The sequence below is a fragment of the Ranitomeya variabilis genome, chromosome 5 (assembly GCF_051348905.1).
Source record: "Ranitomeya variabilis isolate aRanVar5 chromosome 5, aRanVar5.hap1, whole genome shotgun sequence".
NCBI lineage: Eukaryota > Metazoa > Chordata > Amphibia > Anura > Dendrobatidae > Ranitomeya > Ranitomeya variabilis.
This window is the reverse complement of record NC_135236.1, coordinates 74,234,215-74,253,606: the sequence shown is the minus strand read 5'-3', so window position 1 is coordinate 74,253,606 and position 19,392 is coordinate 74,234,215. Positions and strand designations below refer to the sequence as shown.

General features: G+C 45.8%; 1 protein-coding gene across 1 annotated transcript in view; it reads left to right on the top strand.

Moving 5' to 3' along the window:
* The first annotated feature begins 9,201 nt into the window (after positions 1-9,201).
* LOC143774552 (gamma-glutamyl hydrolase-like) overlaps positions 9,202-19,392 on the top strand; it is a 48,994-nt gene continuing 38,803 nt past the window's right edge. The window contains exon 1 of the mRNA XM_077262262.1: positions 9,202-9,319. The gene's annotated coding sequence lies outside the window, so the exon portion shown is untranslated. The remainder of the gene's footprint in view (positions 9,320-19,392) is intronic.

Below are 19,392 nucleotides of genomic sequence, written 5' to 3'. Positions count from 1 at the left end.
ATAGGCGTCTGCGGGAGCGCAAACCTGTGCACCATTTGGCGGTGTCTACTGAGAAGATGCCAGAGAATATGCAATGTGATAGAGTTCTGTCCAGAAGTGAACGGCAGAATTTTAGACGAAAAAATGGGTTGTGCTTCTATTGCGGTGATTCAACTCATGTTATATCAGCATGCTCTAAGCGTACTAAGAAGCTTGATAAGTCTGTTTCAATTGGCACTTTACAGTCTAAGTTTATTCTATCTGTGACCCTGATTTGTTCTTTATCATCTATTACCGCGGATGCCTATGTCGACTCTGGTGCCGCTTTGAGTCTTATGGATTGGTCCTTTGCCAAACGCTGTGGGTATGATTTGGAGCCTCTTGAAACTCCTATACCCCTGAAGGGGATTGACTCCACCCCATTGGCTAGCAATAAACCACAATACTGGACACAAGTAACTATGCGGATTAATCCGGATCACCAGGAGATTATTCGCTTTCTTGTGCTGTATAACCTACATGATGTGTTGGTGCTTGGATTGCCATGGCTGCAATCTCATAACCCAGTCCTTGACTGGAAAGCTATGTCTGTGTTAAGCTGGGGATGTAAGGGGACGCATGGGGACGTACCTGTGGTTTCCATTTTATCATCTATTCCCTCTGAGATTCCTGAATTCTTGACTGAATATCGTGACGTTTTTGAAGAACCTAAGCTTGGTTCATTACCTCCGCACCGGGAGTGCGATTGTGCCATAGATTTGATTCCGGGTAGTAAATACCCTAAGGGTCGTTTATTTAATCTGTCTGTGCCTGAACATGCTGCTATGCGAGAATATATAAAGGAGTCCTTGGAAAAGGGACATATTCGTCCTTCGTCATCTCCCTTAGGAGCCGGTTTTTTCTTTGTGGCTAAGAAAGATGGCTCTTTGAGGCCGTGCATTGATTATCGGCTTTTGAATAAAATCACGGTTAAATATCAATATCCGTTGCCACTGCTGACTGATTTGTTTGCTCGCATAAAGGGGGCCAAGTGGTTCTCTAAGATAGATCTTCGTGGGGCGTATAATTTGGTGCGAATTAAGCAGGGGGATGAGTGGAAAACCGCATTTAATACGCCCGAGGGCCACTTTGAGTATTTGGTGATGCCTTTTGGTCTTTCAAATGCCCCTTCAGTCTTTCAGTCCTTTATGCATGACATTTTCCGTGATTATTTGGATAAATTTATGATTGTGTATCTGGATGATATTTTGATTTTTTCGGATGACTGGGACTCTCATGTCCAGCAGGTCAGGAGGGTTTTTCAGGTTTTGCGGTCTAATTCCTTGTGTGTGAAGGGTTCTAAGTGCGTTTTTGGGGTTCAAAAGATTTCCTTTTTGGGATATATTTTTTCCCCCTCTTCCATCGAGATGGATCCTGTCAAGGTTCAGGCTATTTGTGATTGGACGCAACCCTCTTCTCTTAAGAGTCTTCAGAAATTTTTGGGCTTTGCTAACTTTTATCGTCGATTTATTGCTGGTTTTTCTGATGTTGTTAAACCATTGACTGATTTGACTAAGAAGGGTGCTGATGTTGCTGATTGGTCCCCTGCTGCTGTGGAGGCCTTTCGGGAGCTTAAGCGCCGCTTTTCTTCCGCCCCTGTGTTGCGTCAGCCTGATGTTGCTCTTCCTTTTCAGGTTGAGGTCGACGCTTCTGAAATCGGAGCTGGGGCGGTTTTGTCGCAGAGAAGTTCCGATTGCTCCGTGATGAGACCTTGTGCTTTTTTCTCGCGTAAATTTTCGCCCGCTGAGCGGAATTATGATGTTGGGAATCGGGAGCTTTTGGCCATGAAGTGGGCTTTTGAGGAGTGGCGTCATTGGCTTGAGGGGGCTAGACATCAGGTGGTGGTATTGACTGACCACAAAAATCTAATTTATCTTGAGTCCGCCAGACGCCTGAATCCTAGACAGGCGCGCTGGTCGTTGTTTTTCTCTCGGTTTAATTTTGTGGTGTCCTACCTGCCGGGTTCTAAGAATGTTAAGGCGGATGCCCTTTCTAGGAGTTTTGAGCCTGACTCCCCTGGTAATTCTGAACCTACAGGTATCCTTAAGGATGGAGTGATATTGTCTGCCGTTTCTCCAGACCTGCGGCGGGCCTTGCAGGAGTTTCAGGCGGATAGACCTGATCGTTGCCCACCTGGTAGACTGTTTGTTCCTGATGATTGGACCAGTAAAGTCATTTCTGAGGTTCATTCTTCTGCGTTGGCAGGTCATCCTGGAATCTTTGGTACCAGGGATTTGGTGGCAAGGTCCTTCTGGTGGCCTTCCCTGTCTCGAGATGTGCGAGGCTTTGTGCAGTCTTGTGACGTTTGTGCTCGGGCCAAGCCTTGTTGTTCTCGGGCTAGTGGATTGTTGTTGCCCTTGCCTATCCCGAAGAGGCCCTGGACGCACATCTCGATGGATTTTATTTCGGATCTTCCTGTTTCTCAGAAGATGTCTGTCATCTGGGTGGTGTGTGATCGTTTCTCTAAGATGGTCCATTTGGTTCCCCTGCCTAAGTTGCCTTCTTCTTCCGAGTTGGTTCCTCTGTTTTTTCAAAATGTGGTCCGTTTGCATGGTATTCCGGAGAATATCGTTTCTGACAGAGGTACCCAATTCGTGTCTAGATTTTGGCGAGCATTCTGTGCTAGGATGGGCATAGATTTGTCTTTTTCGTCTGCTTTCCATCCTCAGACTAATGGCCAGACCGAGCGGACGAATCAGACCTTGGAGACATATTTGAGGTGTTTTGTGTCTGCAGATCAGGATGATTGGGTTGCTTTTTTGCCTTTAGCGGAGTTTGCCCTCAATAATCGGGCCAGTTCTGCCACCTTGGTGTCTCCCTTTTTCTGTAATTCGGGGTTTCATCCTCGATTTTCTTCTGGTCAGGTGGAATCTTCGGATTGTCCTGGAGTGGATGCTGTGGTGGAGAGGTTGCATCAGATTTGGGGGCAGGTAGTGGACAATTTGAAGTTGTCCCAGGAGAAGACTCAGCTTTTTGCCAACCGCCGGCGTCGGGTTGGTCCTCGGCTTTGTGTTGGGGACTTGGTGTGGTTGTCTTCTCGTTTTGTCCCTATGAGGGTTTCTTCTCCCAAGTTTAAGCCTCGGTTCATCGGCCCGTACAAGATATTGGAGATTCTTAACCCTGTGTCCTTCCGTTTGGACCTCCCTGCATCTTTTTCTATTCATGTTTTTCATCGGTCATTATTGCGCAGGTATGAGGTACCGGTTGTGCCTTCCGTTGAGCCTCCTGCTCCGGTGTTGGTTGAGGGCGAGTTGGAGTACGTTGTGGAAAAAATCTTGGACTCCCGTGTTTCCAGACGGAAACTCCAGTATCTGGTCAAATGGAAGGGATACGGTCAGGAGGATAATTCTTGGGTGACTGCCTCTGATGTTCATGCCTCCGATTTGGTCCGTGCCTTTCATAGGGCTCATCCTGATCGCCCTGGTGGTTCTGGTGAGGGTTCGGTGCCCCCTCCTTGAGGGGGGGGTACTGTTGTGAAATTGGATTTTGGGCTCCCCCGGTGGCCACTGGTGGAATTGAACTGGTGTGCATCATCCTCTCTGTTCACCTGTTTCCATCAGGATGTGGGAGTCGCTATTTAGCCTTGCTCCTCTGTCACTTCCATGCCGGTCAACATTGTAATCAGAAGCCTTTCTGTGCATGTTCCTGCTGCTAGACAACTCCCAGCTAAGTTGGACTTAGTCCTTGTTTGTTTTTGCATTTTGTTCCAGTTCACAGCTGTAGTTTCGTTTCTGTGTCTGGAAAGCTCTTGTGATCTGAAATTGCCACTCTGATGTTATGAGTTAATACTAGAGTCTTAAAGTAATTTCAGGATGGTATTTTGATAGGGTTTTCAGCTGACCATGAAAGTGCCCTTTCTGTCTTCCTGCTATCTAGTAAGCGGACCTCAATTTTGCTAAACCTATTTTCATACTACGTTTGTCATTTCATCTAAAATCACCGCCAATATTTGTGGGGGCCTCTGTCTGCCTTTCGGGGAAATTTCTCTAGAGGTGAGCCAGGACTATATTTTCCTCTGCCAGGATTAGTTAGTCCTCCGGCCGGCGCTGGGCGTCTAGGGATAAAACGCAGGCTACGCTACCCGGCTACTGTTAGTTGTGCGGCAGGTTTAGTTCATGGTCAGTTTAGTTTCCATCCTTCCAAGAGCTAGTTCGTATGTTTGCTGGGCTATGTTCTCTTGCCATTGAGAACCATAACAGTGATGTCAGTGACGGACCCGTGGGTTCTCCCGGAAGACCAGGACCTTCTAACACAGGGTCCCTTCAACCACCCACAGAATTCCGGGCTACATTTGACAGCCTGGCATTTGAACGGTCATTGTTAGAGAAAGAAGGGTTCTCAGCTGGTTTAATATCCACCTTGCTCAGTAGCAGAAAACCAGTAACGACCAAGATATATGGGAGAATATTGAAGAAATTCCTCTCCAGCTCAGGGCCAATACGGGAAGGGGAGGTCCCAATAGTGGTAACACTGGAGTTCCTACAAAAGGGCTTAAATTTGGGGTTAGCTGTTAGTACCCTCAAAGTTCACATTTCAGCCTTAGCAGCCCTATTCAACTGTGACCTGGCAAGCAATAGGTGGGTGGTGAGGTTTATCCGAGCCTGTAGTAGAGCTGACTCTGTTCCATCCCCTACTCCTCCACCATGGGATCTAAATTTAGTGTTAACAGCTTTGACAGAAAGCCCCTTTGAGCCGTTAAATACAACTTCAGATAAAGTACTAACATTAAAGACAGCTTTGTTAGTGGCACTTACATCGGCCCGTAGGGTGGGAGATTTACACGCATTGTCACCTGACCCCCCCTTACACACAAATTATGGACAATAGGGTTGTATTAAAATTAGATCCGGCATATCTCCCCAAAGTGGTATCGAGATTTCATAGGGCTCAGGACATAACCCTACCTTCTTTCTGTCCCAATCCTAGTAACAAGAAAGAGGAGAAGACTCCATTGCCTAGACGTCAGGAGATGTATCCTACAGTATTTAGAGAGTATAAAATCCTGGAGGAAGCAGAGAGCTTTATTTGTTTCATTCCAGGGGTCAAGGAAGGGCCTTAAAGCCTCAAAACAGACTATCGCTAAATGGGTGAGAGAGGCCATTATTCTAGCGTATAGTAGTGCAGGCAGGGTTGTTCCACAGGGTCTGAAAGCCCATTCCACGAGGGCCATGGCGACGTCATGGACGGAGAGAGCAGATGCTACCATCGACCAAATCTGTAAGGCGGCCACTTGGTCCTCTCCGTCTACATTTTTTAAACATTATAGGCTAGACCTATCTGCTACCTCTGATCTCACATTTGGGAGAAGATTGTTACAAGCAGTGATCCCTCCCTAAAAGAGAATACATATCTCTGTAACTCTCTCGTGGTGCCGTCATGTATGATGGAAAAACACGGGTATTACAAACCTGGTAATGTGTTTTTTCATGAGACATGACGGCACCCTTATATTCCCACCCTTTTGATCACGTCATTAGTTGGGTGCATTATTAGCATTATTTGTATTATACACTCCCTGGCGTATCGGTGAATAGAACCGTATAGGATGTATTATTTATGTGTACACTAACCAGCGGAGCTCCTCTCGTACTCTGTAAAACAACTGATGTGGAGAGAGGAGCCGCCCCTTTTATCTTGAAGGTTTCCTGTCCTTGATGGGCGGATCCCCTCTCTCATGGTGCCGTCATGTCTCATGAAAAAACACATTACCAGGTATGTAATACCCGTGTTTTCCATTTACTCAGCCCAATGTTATACAATTGTGTGGATCTCCTGAAGAATATAAATGCTCATTTTACCCTTAGATGAATTCCTCAAGAGGTGTAGAAGAGAGGGGTCACTTGAGGGGAAGGGAAGATGTGCTGGTTTGGCATGTCAGGGGCTCTTCAAATGAAACATTTGAAAAAACTGACCGTCACATCCAAACATATACTAAGTGTGAACAGGTGCTAAACCTAGAGTAACCAACTCCTATACAGCCAAGCAAATAAGGTAGCACACTGCAGCGCTAAAGCATGCAAATATGAAAACTAAACCGCATTACTGCACTAGAAATATGAAAAATTAGAGCGTTTAGCGCATAAAAATGGCCAATTTTCTGTGTACCTGGTAGCCACTTTACGGCATCTCCAATTTTATGTGTACCTGGTAGCCGTAAAGTGGCTACCAGGTACACATAAAATTGGCCATTTTTATGCGCTAAACGCTCTCATTTTTCATATTTCTAGTGCAGTAATGCAGTTTAGTTTTCATATTTCATGTTTGCATGTTTTAGCGCTGCAGTGTGCTACCTTATTTGCTTGGCTGTATAGGAGTTGGTTACTCTAGGTTTAGTACCTGTTCACACTTAGTATATGTTTGGATGTGACGGTCAGTTTTTTCAAATGTATTATTTAGCCTTCTGACCGAGAACTCCACCTCCTAGTCACAGGCGTTTTAATTGCAGCAGGTCCAGTACCCCTCCACAGAGATAGAGAATATGAGTCTAGGAAGAGGTTTTCACAGGTACCCATTCACATGGAGACGTTTATTCTCAGTGAGGAAGGCAAGCGTTAGGACCTGGTATAAGAGAGATGCCGTAAAGTGGCTACCAGGTACACATAAAATTGGCCATTTTTATGCGCTAAACGCTCTCATTTTTCATATTTCTAGTGCAGTAATGCGGTTTAGTTTTCATATTTCATGTTTGCATGTTTTAGCGCTGCAGTGTGCTACCTTATTTGCTTTTCAGGGGCTCTTCAAATGTGACATGGCATTTGCTATCCATTCCAGCCAAATTTGTGCTCCAGAATTCAATTGGTGTTCTTTCCCTTTCGAGATCTGCCTCTAGATAAGTTCCTTGAGAGGTGTAGTTTCCAAAATGAAGTCTCTTGTGGGTGGTTTCCACTGTTTAGGCATATCAATGGCTCTGCAAACATGACATGGCGTGTCCAGCCAATTTTGCACTCCAAAAGTTAAACTGTGCTCTTCCCTTCCAAGCCCTGCTGTGCGCCCAAATAGTAGTTTTCCACCACATATTTGGTATAGGTGTACTCAGCAGAAATTGAACAAACTGTACAGTCCATTTTCTTCTGTTACCTTTGTACAGATAAAAAATTTGTTGCTAAAGAAACTTTTTTGAGGGAAAAATTTGATTTTTTTTCTTTTAACGGCTCAACGTTCTAAAATTCTGTGAAGATAATAATTTGTGGACATCTCCTGCGCTGCTGTATGCTATATGTGGCCATTTGCTGAGGAAGAAGTGCTTGACACTTTGAAATGCGTTGAATAACAACCACTTGAATGCATCGCTGAGATTTAATATGCAAATTGCCTCTTCTGAGAAAAAGAGGACTTAAACTCTATAGCGCCACCTGTTGGAAGTAGCGATCCTACAAGTCACAATCAACCCTTTAACGAGTCGTGCAATATGACTTAGGATAAAAGCCAAATCAGTATCTCAATTCGCAGACACGGTGTTTCGGGCTGTTGGCCCTCGTCAGTGCGAAGCATGAGAACTGATTTGGCTAGGTGAGAGGCTCTGGACTGGGGTCTAAGGGGTATCGTTTCTCCTTATAGAGAGGGACATACCATCTCTGGGCATCTGGGTGGCGCTATAGAGTTTAAGTCCTCTTTTTCTCAGAAGAGGCAATTTGCATATTATATTTCCCAGAGGAGCATTGCACGGCGAATAAGCCTCCTTACCTTGACAAGCCAGAGATGGTATGTCACGCTCCATAAGGAGAAACGATATAGCTGAGATTTGACATTTTCTATACACAGCAGCGAGGGAGATATCCACAAATTATTCTTATCTTCATGCATATTTGTTTTATGACCCGTGGATCCGCAGCAGCTGTGCTAATGCTTTTTACAGCATCAATCAGGTTAGTAGAATCTGATTAAGAACTTTAATTGTATGTCAGATAAGACCCTATTTGCACTACTTTCTTCTCCTTAGGATTTTATAAAATTCTGTGAAGCACACATTGAGTTTGTGGTGAGCTTTTTACCTCAGTATTTGCAAGCCAAAATCAGGAGAGGAACAATCAGAGGAAAAATTTAATAGAAACACGTCGCCACTTATGTATTTATCACCTATTCCTGGTTTTGGCTTACAAATACTGAGGTAAAAAACTCACCAAATACTCAACATGTGCATGTGACCTTATGAAAAACAGAAAACCATCCTTAATGAGCAGTCTGTGTAAAATATCAAGAAATACACTTTTTCTTTTCTGGCCTCACAAATCCGTAATATTTCAAAAAGACAACGTCTTTAAAGGGAACCTGTCACCCCCAAAATCGATGGTGAGGTAAGCTCACCATCATCAGGGGCTTATCTACAGCATTCTGTAATGCTGTAGATAAGCCGCCGATGTTACCTGAAAGAGGAGAAAAAGACATTAGATTATACTCACCCAGGGGCGATCCCGCTCCGATGGGCATCTCAGGTCCGGTACAGCGCCTCCCATCTTCATTCCATGACGTCCTCTTCTGGTCTTCACGCCGCAGGTCCAGCGCAGGCGTACTTTGTCTGCCCTGTTGAGGGCAGGGCAAAATACTGCAGTGCGCAGGCGCCGGAAAGGTCAGAGAGGCCCGGCGCCTGCGCACTTCAGTACTTTGCTCTGCCCTCAACAGGGCAGACAAAGTACGCCTGCGCCGGAGCCGCGGCATGAAGACCAGAAGAGGACGTCATGGAATGAAGCTACTGTAGGAGGCGCCGGAACGACCTGAGACACCCATTTGACCGGACCAGCAGCGGGACTGCCCAGGTGAGTATATTATAACCTCTTTTTCTCCTCTTTCAGGTAACATCGGGGGCTTATCTACAGCATTACAGAATGCTGTAGATAAGCCCCTGATGACGGTGAGCTTACCTCACCATCGATTTTGGGGGTGACAGGTTCCCTTTAATTAGGGCTGAACCTATGAATGTTTACTGGTTTGTGAATGGCTTCCCCAAAAAATACAGATAAAATAAACTAAAAAAAAAGAGAAAGTGACAGAAACATAATGAAAATAATATTACAAATATGTCAGGTCTGCTCTCTATCGTCACATTACCTTGAGTATATATTATTTCATGTTTTTTTGTCATGGTGTTTCTGAGAACTCTGGAAAAACCCCTTAGTTTAGTATTTCTTTTTTTTTTCTATTACACTTCCTGAAGTGGCGTCAGAGCTTCTTATTGCTGACTTGTGAGTCTTGTTTCCTTATTCTGACCCCTCCTTAGTTCTTGTACAGATTCCTCTTCTTCCTGGACTTATTCCCGTCAGTGAGCAAATAAGATCTGCGTGACCTGCGCCTTCTGATCCTGGAGGTAAATCTCCATCTCCTTATCAAGCTTCCCATTTACTACCTTGTGTGCATCACCTGTTATCATGTATCTCCCCTCTTTACATTCCTCCTGAGAGTATGTGCACACAGTCTTTTTCTAACTGAAAAATTGCTAAAAAATCCAAAAAGAATAATATTTTTATTTCTATAACATCAACATATTTTGTAGCACTTTACAATTCAGAGGGGACTTGTACAGACAATAAAAGGCCCACCAGTAACCAAATCCAGGGCCCCACTTTTCAGCTACGTGCAAATGTGACATTTTTCTCAATCCAAAATTGATATAACAATGAACTGTGTAGATTGTGAAATGACTAAGATAATGCATGTGTCTGTACTTAGTGATTTATGTATATCGTGCCAAGTACTGCTCATATAAGAGGCCGGTGGCCCACTCTTGCACAGCAGCCCACCGGAGGATTCTCCTCCTCTCCTGTCGGCCAGTCACAGCCTGGGTCCAGCCATCAATATAATAAATAGGGTATTCAAATAACGCTGCATGAACCGATCACCAGCCAGTATCTGTATAAGTACAGATACAAAGTGCTATTAAGTGCATAGACGGTGTGTGAACAGATGCTCCGAGGGTCCTGGCGAAGAATGGACAGATGTATTTCTGTGAATAAAAAAAACTTGATGTGCACATGTTCCGTCGTCATCTTTGGGACCCCATTGCTTAGGCATTGATACTGCTACAGTATTGTATCTTTGCAGTATATGGCGGCACATCATACTATTATTTTGAGAGGTGTATAAAATTGTTAATTGGTCACAATACTGAGTAACACCTGTTGTGAATTCTGCTTTTGGGTTCCCTCCGGTGGTAGTAGGTGGTAATGCAGTTGTCCCTGGGTTGCAGTCCTGGTCAGGTGTGCCTGCTGATTGCAGTTCTGACTGGGGTATTTAGGTGTGCAGTATTCATTAGTCCTTGCCAGTTGTCAATTGTTGTTGGGAGGTGTTGGACCTCTGCCTGGTTCCTCCTGCCTTTCTGCCAATTCAGCAAAGATAAGTGTCTGTTTTTTTTTCTGTGGCACACATGCTGTGTGCTTCATAATTCAGTGCTATTCTTTTGTGTTTTCTTGTCCAGCTTAGATTGTGTCAGTATTTTCTCAGTCTTGTTGGATTCTCTGGGGTTGCAGATATTCATTCCACGTCTTTAGTTAGATTGTGATATTTTTTGTATTATCTGCGGTGGATATTTTTGGAAGGATTTTATTACTGACCGCCTAGTATTCTGTCCTATCCTTTCCTATTTAGCTAGAGTGGCCTCTTTTGCTAAATCCTGTTTTCTACCTGCGTGTGTCTTTTCTTCTCCTACTCACAGTCATTATTCGTGGGGGGCTGCCTATCCTTTGGGGTTCTGCTCTGAGGCAAGGTTGTATTCCTATTTCCATCTATAGGGGTATTTGTTATGGACCTGGTGGTTAGGAGCACCCGGAAAGACCTGATGAGTAAACTCAAAAATCGGAACTAGCTCTGGGGAAGTGGGAACTCTGCTGACAGCAAACCCTACTCCTATCACACACACTAGAAATAGCCGTGGAGCGTACCTAACTCTCCCTAGATGCCTCTTCACAGCCTAAGAGCTAACTACCCCTAAAGATAGAAATAGAAGCCTTACCTTGCCTCAGAGAAATTCCCCAAAGGTAAAGGCAGCCCCCCACATATATTGACTGTGAGTTAAGAGGAAGGTCACAAACACAGGAATGAAACAGGTTTTAGCAAAGGAGGCCAGACTTAACTAAATAGTCAGAGGAAAGAAAAGGGAACTATGCGGTCAGCACAAAAATCTACAAAAAGCCACGCAGAGTAAGCAAAAAGACTCCCCACACCGACTCATGGTGTGGAGGTGCCACTCTGAACCTCCAGAGCTACCAGCTAGCAAGGGAATATCATGATAGCAAGCTGGACTAGAATTTAGCAGTACTAAGAAATATATTCAGGAAGCAGTAACAACAAATGAACTAGCAAAGACTTAGCTTCTGCTGGAGTAGACAGGTCCTCAGAGAAGTCCAAGAGAGATCTGAACCAATACTGAAACATTGACAGCTGGCATGAAGTAACGATCTGAGTGGAGTTAAATAGGGAAACCAGCATAGCAATAAACGAGGGCAGCTGATAAAGCCAACCTCAGTGACCAGCAGTTCCGCTCAAAGCCACCAGAGGGAGTCCAAGAGCAGAACTAACCAAAGTACCATTCATGACCACAGGAGGGAGTCCGAGAATGGAATTCACAACAGTACCCCCCCTTGAGGAGGGGTCACCGAACCCTCACCAGGGCCCCCAGGCCGATCAGAATGAGCCAAATGAAAGGCACGTACTAAATCGGCAGCATGGACATCGGAGGCAACAACCCAGGAATTATCCTCCTGACCATAGCCCTTCTGTTGTGAATTTGCTTTTTGCTCCCTCTAGTGGTTACTAGTTTTTTGACTCTGGTTTTTCTGTCATTCCTTTTATCCGCACCTGGGTCGTTACTTAGGGGTGTTGCTATATAAGCTCCCTGGACCTTCAGTTCAATGCCTGGCAACGTAGTTATCAGAGCTAGTCTGCTGTGCTCTTGTCTACTGATCCTGGTTCCAGTTATATCAGCTAAGTCTGCCTTTTGCTTTTTGCTATTTGTTTTGGTTTTGTATTTTTGTCCAGCTTGTTCCAAATCTATATCCTGACCTTTGCTGGAAGCTCTAGGGGGGCTGGTGTTCTCCCCCCAGACTGTTAGACGGTTCGGGGGTTCTTGAATTTCCAGTGTGGATTTTAATAGGGTTTTTGTTGACCATATAAGTTACCTTTCTTTATTCTGCTATCAGTAAGCGGGCCTCTCTGTGCTAAACCTGGTTCATTTCTGTGTTTGTCATTTCCTCTTACCTCACCGTCATTATTTGTGGGGGGCTTCTATCCAGCTTTGGGGTCCCCTTCTCTGGAGGCAAGAAAGGTCTTTGTTTTCCTCTACTAGGGGTAGCTAGATTCTCCGGCTGGCGCGTGTCATCTAGAATCAACGTAGGAATGATCCCCGGCTACTTCTAGTGTTGGCGTTAGGAGTAGATATATGGTCAACCCAGTTACCACTGCCCTATGAGCTGGATTTTTGTATTCTGCAGATTTCCACGTTCCTCTGAGACCCTCGCCATTGGGGTCATAACAGTTTGCCAGGCCAGTATTAAATGTTTAATGCATTGCAGAAGAGGGATTATAAGAAAGAAGATTCTGAGTTTTTTTTTTTTTTTCTTCTTCTTCCCCTTTACCTCAGAGTGGCTATGCTTGCTGCAGACATGAATGTCCAGACCTTGATTACAAGTGTGGACCAGCTGGCTACTCGTGTGCAGGGCATACAAGACTATGTTATCAGAAATCCTAGGTCAGAACCTATAATACCGATTCCTGAACTGTTTTCCGGAGACAGGTTAAAGTTTAGGAATTTCGTGAATAATTGTAAATTGTTTTTGTCCCTGAGACCCTGTTCATCTGGAGATTCTGCTCAGCAAGTAAAAATTGTTATTTCGTTCTTACGGGGCGACCCTCAGGATTGGGCTTTTTCGCTGGCGCCAGGAGATCCGGCATTGGCTGATCTTGATGCGTTTTTTCTGGCGCTCGGTTTACTTTATGAGGAACCCAATCTTGAGATTCAGGCAGAAAAGGCCTTGCTGGCTATGTCTCAGGGGCAGGACGAGGCTGAAGTGTATTGCCAAAAATTTCGGAAATGGTCCGTGCTGACACATTGGAACGAGTGTGCACTGGCCGCTAATTTTAGAAATGGCCTTTCTGAAGCCATTAAGAATGTTATGGTGGGTTTTCCCATTCCCACAGGTCTGAATGATACTATGGCACTGGCTATTCAAATTGACCGGCGGTTGCGGGAGCGCAAAACCGCAAATTCCCTCATGGTGTTGTCTGAACAGACACCTGATTTAATGCAATGTGATAGAATCCTGACTAGAAATGAGCGGAAAATTCATAGACGCCGGAATGGCTTGTGCTACTACTGTGGTGATTCTACACATGTTATCTCAGCATGCTCTAAACGTATAGCTAAGGTTGTTAGTCCTGTCACCGTTGGTAATTTGCAACCTAAATTTATTCTGTCTGTAACTTTGATTTGCTCACTGTCATCTTATCCTGTCATGGCGTTTGTAGATTCAGGTGCTGCCCTGAGTCTCATGGATCTCTCATTTGCTAAGCGCTGTGGTTTTACTCTTGAACCATTAGAAAATCCTATTCCTCTTAGGGGTATTGATGCTACACCATTGGCAGCAAATAAACCGCAGTATTGGACACAGGTTACCATGTGCATGACTCCTGAACACCGCGAGGTGATACGTTTCCTGGTTTTACATAAAATGCATGATTTGGTTGTTTTAGGGCTGCCATGGTTACAGACCCATAATCCAGTCCTGGACTGGAAGGCTATGTCAGTCTCAAGTTGGGGCTGTCGTGGTATTCATGGGGATTCCCTGCCTGTGTCTATTGCTTCTTCTACGCCTTCGGAAGTTCCGGAGTATTTGTCTGATTATCAGGATGTCTTCAGTGAGTCTGAGTCCAGTGCACTGCCTCCTCATAGGGACTGTGACTGTGCTATAGATTTGATCCCAGGCAGTAAATTTCCTAAGGGAAGACTGTTTAATCTGTCGGTACCTGAACATACCGCTATGCGTTCATATATCAAGGAGTCTCTGGAGAAAGGACATATTCGTCCGTCTTCTTCCCCTCTTGGTGCGGGATTCTTTTTTGTGGCAAAAAAGGACGGATCTTTGAGACCTTGTATTGATTATCGACTTTTAAATAAGATCACTGTCAAATTTCAGTATCCTTTACCGCTGTTGTCTGACTTGTTTGCCCGGATTAAGGGTGCCAAGTGGTTCACCAAGATAGACCTTCGTGGTGCGTACAACCTTGTGCGCATTAAGCAAGGTGATGAATGGAAAACCGCATTCAATACGCCCGAAGGTCATTTTGAGTACTTGGTGATGCCTTTTGGGCTCTCCAATGCGCCTTCAGTTTTTCAGTCCTTTATGCATGACATTTTCCGGAAGTATCTGGATAAATTTTTGATTGTTTATCTGGATGATATTTTGTTTTTTTCTGACAATTGGGATTCGCATGTGGAGCAGGTCAGGTTGGTCTTTAAAATTTTGCGTGAAAATTCTTTGTTTGTCAAGGGCTCAAAGTGTCTCTTTGGTGTGCAGAAGGTTCCCTTTTTGGGGTTCATTTTTTCCCCTTCTGCTGTGGAGATGGACCCAGTCAAGGTCCGAGCTATTCTTGATTGGACTCAGCCCTCGTCAGTTAAGAGTCTTCAGAAGTTCTTGGGCTTCGCTAACTTCTACCGTCGTTTTATCGCTAATTTTTCTAGCATTGTGAAACCTTTGACGGATATGACCAAGAAGGGCTCCGATGTAGCTAACTGGGCTCCTGCTGCCGTGGAGGCTTTCCAGGAGTTGAAACGCCGGTTTACTTCGGCGCCTGTTTTGTGCCAGCCTGACGTCTCACTTCCCTTTCAGGTTGAGGTGGATGCTTCGGAGATTGGGGCAGGGGCCGTTTTGTCGCAGAGAGGCCCTGGTTGCTCTGTTATGAAACCTTGTGCCTTTTTCTCTAGGAAGTTTTCGCCTGCCGAGCGAAATTATGATGTGGGCAATCGGGAGTTGTTGGCCATGAAATGGGCATTTGAGGAGTGGCGTCATTGGCTCGAGGGTGCTAAGCATCGTGTGGTGGTCTTGACTGATCACAAAAATCTGATGTATCTCGAGTCTGCTAAACGCCTTAATCCGAGACAGGCCCGCTGGTCATTGTTTTTCTCCCGCTTTGATTTTGTTGTCTCGTATTTACCAGGTTCAAAGAATGTGAAGGCCGATGCTCTTTCTAGGAGCTTTGTGCCTGATGCTCCTGGAGTCGCTGATCCTGTTGGTATTCTTAAAGATGGAGTTATCTTGTCAGCTATTTCTCCGGATCTGCGACGTGTGTTGCAGAGATTTCAGGCTGATAGGCCTGAGTCTTGTCCACCTGACAGACTGTTTGTCCCGGATAAGTGGACCAGCAGAGTCATTTCCGAGGTTCATTCCTCGGTGTTGGCAGGTCACCCGGGAATTTTTGGCACCAGAGATCTGGTGGCCAGGTCCTTTTGGTGGCCTTCCTTGTCAAGGGATGTGCGGTCATTTGTGCAGTCCTGTGGGACTTGTGCTCGAGCTAAGCCTTGCTGTTCTCGTGCCAGCGGTTTGCTCTTGCCCTTGCCTGTCCCGAAGAGACCTTGGACACATATCTCCATGGATTTCATTTCTGATCTTCCGCTATCTCAGGGCATGTCTGTTATCTGGGTGATATGTGATCGCTTCTCCAAGATGGTCCATTTGGTTCCTTTGCCTAAGCTGCCTTCCTCTTCCGATCTGGTTCCTGTGTTTTTCCAGAACGTGGTTCGTTTGCACGGCATCCCTGAGAATATTGTGTCAGACAGAGGATCCCAGTTCGTTTCCAGGTTCTGGCGATCCTTTTGTAGTAGGATGGGCATTGATTTGTCGTTTTCGTCTGCTTTCCATCCTCAGACTAATGGACAGACGGAGCGAACCAATCAGACTTTGGAGGCTTATTTGAGGTGTTTTGTCTCTGCTGATCAGGACGATTGGGTGACATTCTTGCCGTTGGCTGAGTTTGCCCTTATTAATCGGGCTAGTTCCGCCACCTTGGTTTCGCCTTTTTTCTGCAACTCTGGTTTCCATCCTCGCTTTTCTTCGGGTCATGTGGAGCCTTCTGACTGTCCTGGGGTGGATTCTGTGGTGGATAGGTTGCAGCAGATCTGGAATCATGTGGTGGACAACTTGAAGTTGTCACAGGAGAAGGCTCAGCGCTTTGCCAACCGCCGCCGCGGTGTGGGTCCCCGACTACGCGTTGGGGATTTGGTATGGCTTTCTTCCCGCTTTGTTCCTATGAAGGTCTCCTCTCCCAAATTTAAACCTCGTTTTATTGGGCCTTACAAGATATTGGAAATCCTTAATCCTGTATCTTTTCGTCTGGATCTTCCTGTGTCGTTTGCTATTCACAATGTATTTCATAGGTCCTTGTTGCGGCGGTACATTGTGCCTGTAGTTCCTTCTGCTGAGCCTCCTGCTCCGGTGTTGGTTGAGGGCGAGTTGGAGTACGTGGTGGAGAAGATCTTGGATTCTCGCCTCTCCAGGCGGAGGCTTCAGTACCTGGTCAAGTGGAAGGGCTATGGTCAGGAGGATAATTCCTGGGTGGTCGCCTCTGATGTTCATGCGGCCGATTTAGTTCGTGCCTTTCATGCCGCTCATCCTGATCGCCCTGGTGGTCGTGGTGAGGGTTCGGTGACCCCTCACTAAGGGGGGGGTACTGTTGTGCTCCCTCTAGTGGTTACTAGTTTTTTGACTCTGGTTTTTCTGTCATTCCTTTTATCCGCACCTGGGTCGTTACTTAGGGGTGTTGCTATATAAGCTCCCTGGACCTTCAGTTCAATGCCTGGCAACGTAGTTATCAGAGCTAGTCTGCTGTGCTCTTGTCTACTGATCCTGGTTCCAGTTATATCAGCTAAGTCTGCCTTTTGCTTTTTGCTATTTGTTTTGGTTTTGTATTTTTGTCCAGCTTGTTCCAAATCTATATCCTGACCTTTGCTGGAAGCTCTAGGGGGGCTGGTGTTCTCCCCCCGGACCGTTAGACGGTTCGGGGGTTCTTGAATTTCCAGTGTGGATTTTAATAGGGTTTTTGTTGACCATATAAGTTACCTTTCTTTATTCTGCTATCAGTAAGCGGGCCTCTCTGTGCTAAACCTGGTTCATTTCTGTGTTTGTCATTTCCTCTTACCTCACCGTCATTATTTGTGGGGGGCTTCTATCCAGCTTTGGGGTCCCCTTCTCTGGAGGCAAGAAAGGTCTTTGTTTTCCTCTACTAGGGGTAGCTAGATTCTCCGGCTGGCGCGTGTCATCTAGAATCAACGTAGGAATGATCCCCGGCTACTTCTAGTGTTGGCGTTAGGAGTAGATATATGGTCAACCCAGTTACCACTGCCCTATGAGCTGGATTTTTGTATTCTGCAGATTTCCACGTTCCTCTGAGACCCTCGCCATTGGGGTCATAACACCCTTCCACTTAACCAGGTACTGAAGCTTCCGTCTCGAAATACGAGAATCCAAAATTTTTTCCACCACATACTCCAACTCCCCCTCAACCAACACCGGAGCCGGAGGATCAACGGAGGGAACCATAGGCGCTACGTACCTCCGCAACAACGACCTATGGAACACATTATGGATGGCAAAAGAAGCTGGAAGGACCAAACGAAATGACACAGGGTTGAGAATTTCAGAAATCTTATAAGGACCAATGAAACGAGGCTTAAACTTAGGAGAAGAAACCTTCATAGGAACATAACGAGAAGACAACCAAACCAAATCCCCAACACGAAGTCGGGGACCAACACAACGACGGCGGTTAGCGAAACGTTGAGCCTTCTCCTGGGACAACGTCAGATTGTCCACTACGTGAGTCCAAATTTGCTGCAACCTGTCCACCACAGAATCCACACCAGGACAGTCAGAAGGCTCAACCTGCCCTGAAGAAAAACGAGGATGAAAACCAGAATTGCAAAAAAAAAGCGAAACCAAAGTAGCAGAACTAGCCCGATTATTAAGGGCGAACTCAGCCAATGGCAAGAAGGTCACCCAATCATCCTGATCAGCAGAAACAAAGCATCTCAGATAGGTTTCCAAAGTCTGGTTGGTTCGTTCGGTTTGGCCATTTGTTTGAGGATGGAAAGCCGAAGAAAAAGACAAATCAATGCCCATCTTGGCACAAAAGGACCGCCAAAACCTAGAGACAAACTGGGAACCTCTGTCCGACACAATGTTCTCCGGAATGCCATGCAAACGAACCACATGTTGAAAAAACAATGGCACCAAATCAGAGGAGGAAGGTAATTTAGGCAAGGGTACCAAATGGACCATCTTAGAAAAGCGATCACAAACCACCCAGATGACAGACATCCTTTGAGAGACAGGAAGATCTGAAATAAAATCCATGGAAACATGCGTCCAAGGCCTTTTCGGGACTGGCAAGGGCAAAAGCAACCCACTGGCACGAGAACAGCAGGGCTTAGCCCGAGCACAAGTCCCACAGGACTGCACAAAAGAACGCACATCCCGTGACAAGGAAGGCCACCAAAAGGACCTAGCCACCAAATCTCTGGTACCAAAAATCCCAGGATAACCGGCCAACACCGAGCAATGAACCTCAGAAATAACTCTGCTAGTCCACCTATCAGGGACAAACAGTTTCTCCGCTGGACAACGGTCAGGTCTATCAGCCTGAAACTCCTGCAGCACCCGCCACAAATCAGGGGAGATGGCAGACAGAATTACCCCCTCTTTGAGAATACCAGCCAGCTCTGAGACTCCCGGAGAATCAGGCACAAAACTCCTAGAAAGGGCATCCGCCTTCACATTCTTAGAACCTGGAAGGTATGAGACCACAAAATCGAAACGGGAGAAAAACAGCGACCATCGAGCCTGTCTAGGATTCAACCGCTTGGCAGACTCGAGATAAGTCAGATTTTTGTGATCCGTCAAGACCACCACGCGGTGCTTGGCTCCCTCAAGCCAATGTCGCCACTCCTCGAATGCCCACTTCATAGCTAGCAGCTCCCGATTGCCAACATCATAATTATGCTCAGCAGGCGAAAACTTTCTAGAAAAGAAGGCACATGGCTTCATCACAGAGCCATCAGAACTTCTTTGAGACAAAACAGCCCCTGCTCCAATCTCAGAAGCATCAACCTCGACCTGAAAAGGGAGCGAAACATCTGGCTGACGCAACACAGGGGCCGAAGAAAAACGACATTTCAGCTCCTGAAAAGCCTCAACGGCCGCAGAGGACCAATTCACCACATCAGCACCTTTCTTCGTCAAATCGGTCAAAGGTTTAACCACACTAGAAAAATTAGCGATGAAGCGACGGTAAAAATTAGCAAAGCCCAGGAATTTCTGGAGGCTCTTCACAGATGTAGGTTTAGTCCAATCATAAATGGCCTGAACTTTAACAGGGTCCATCTCGATAGTAGAAGGG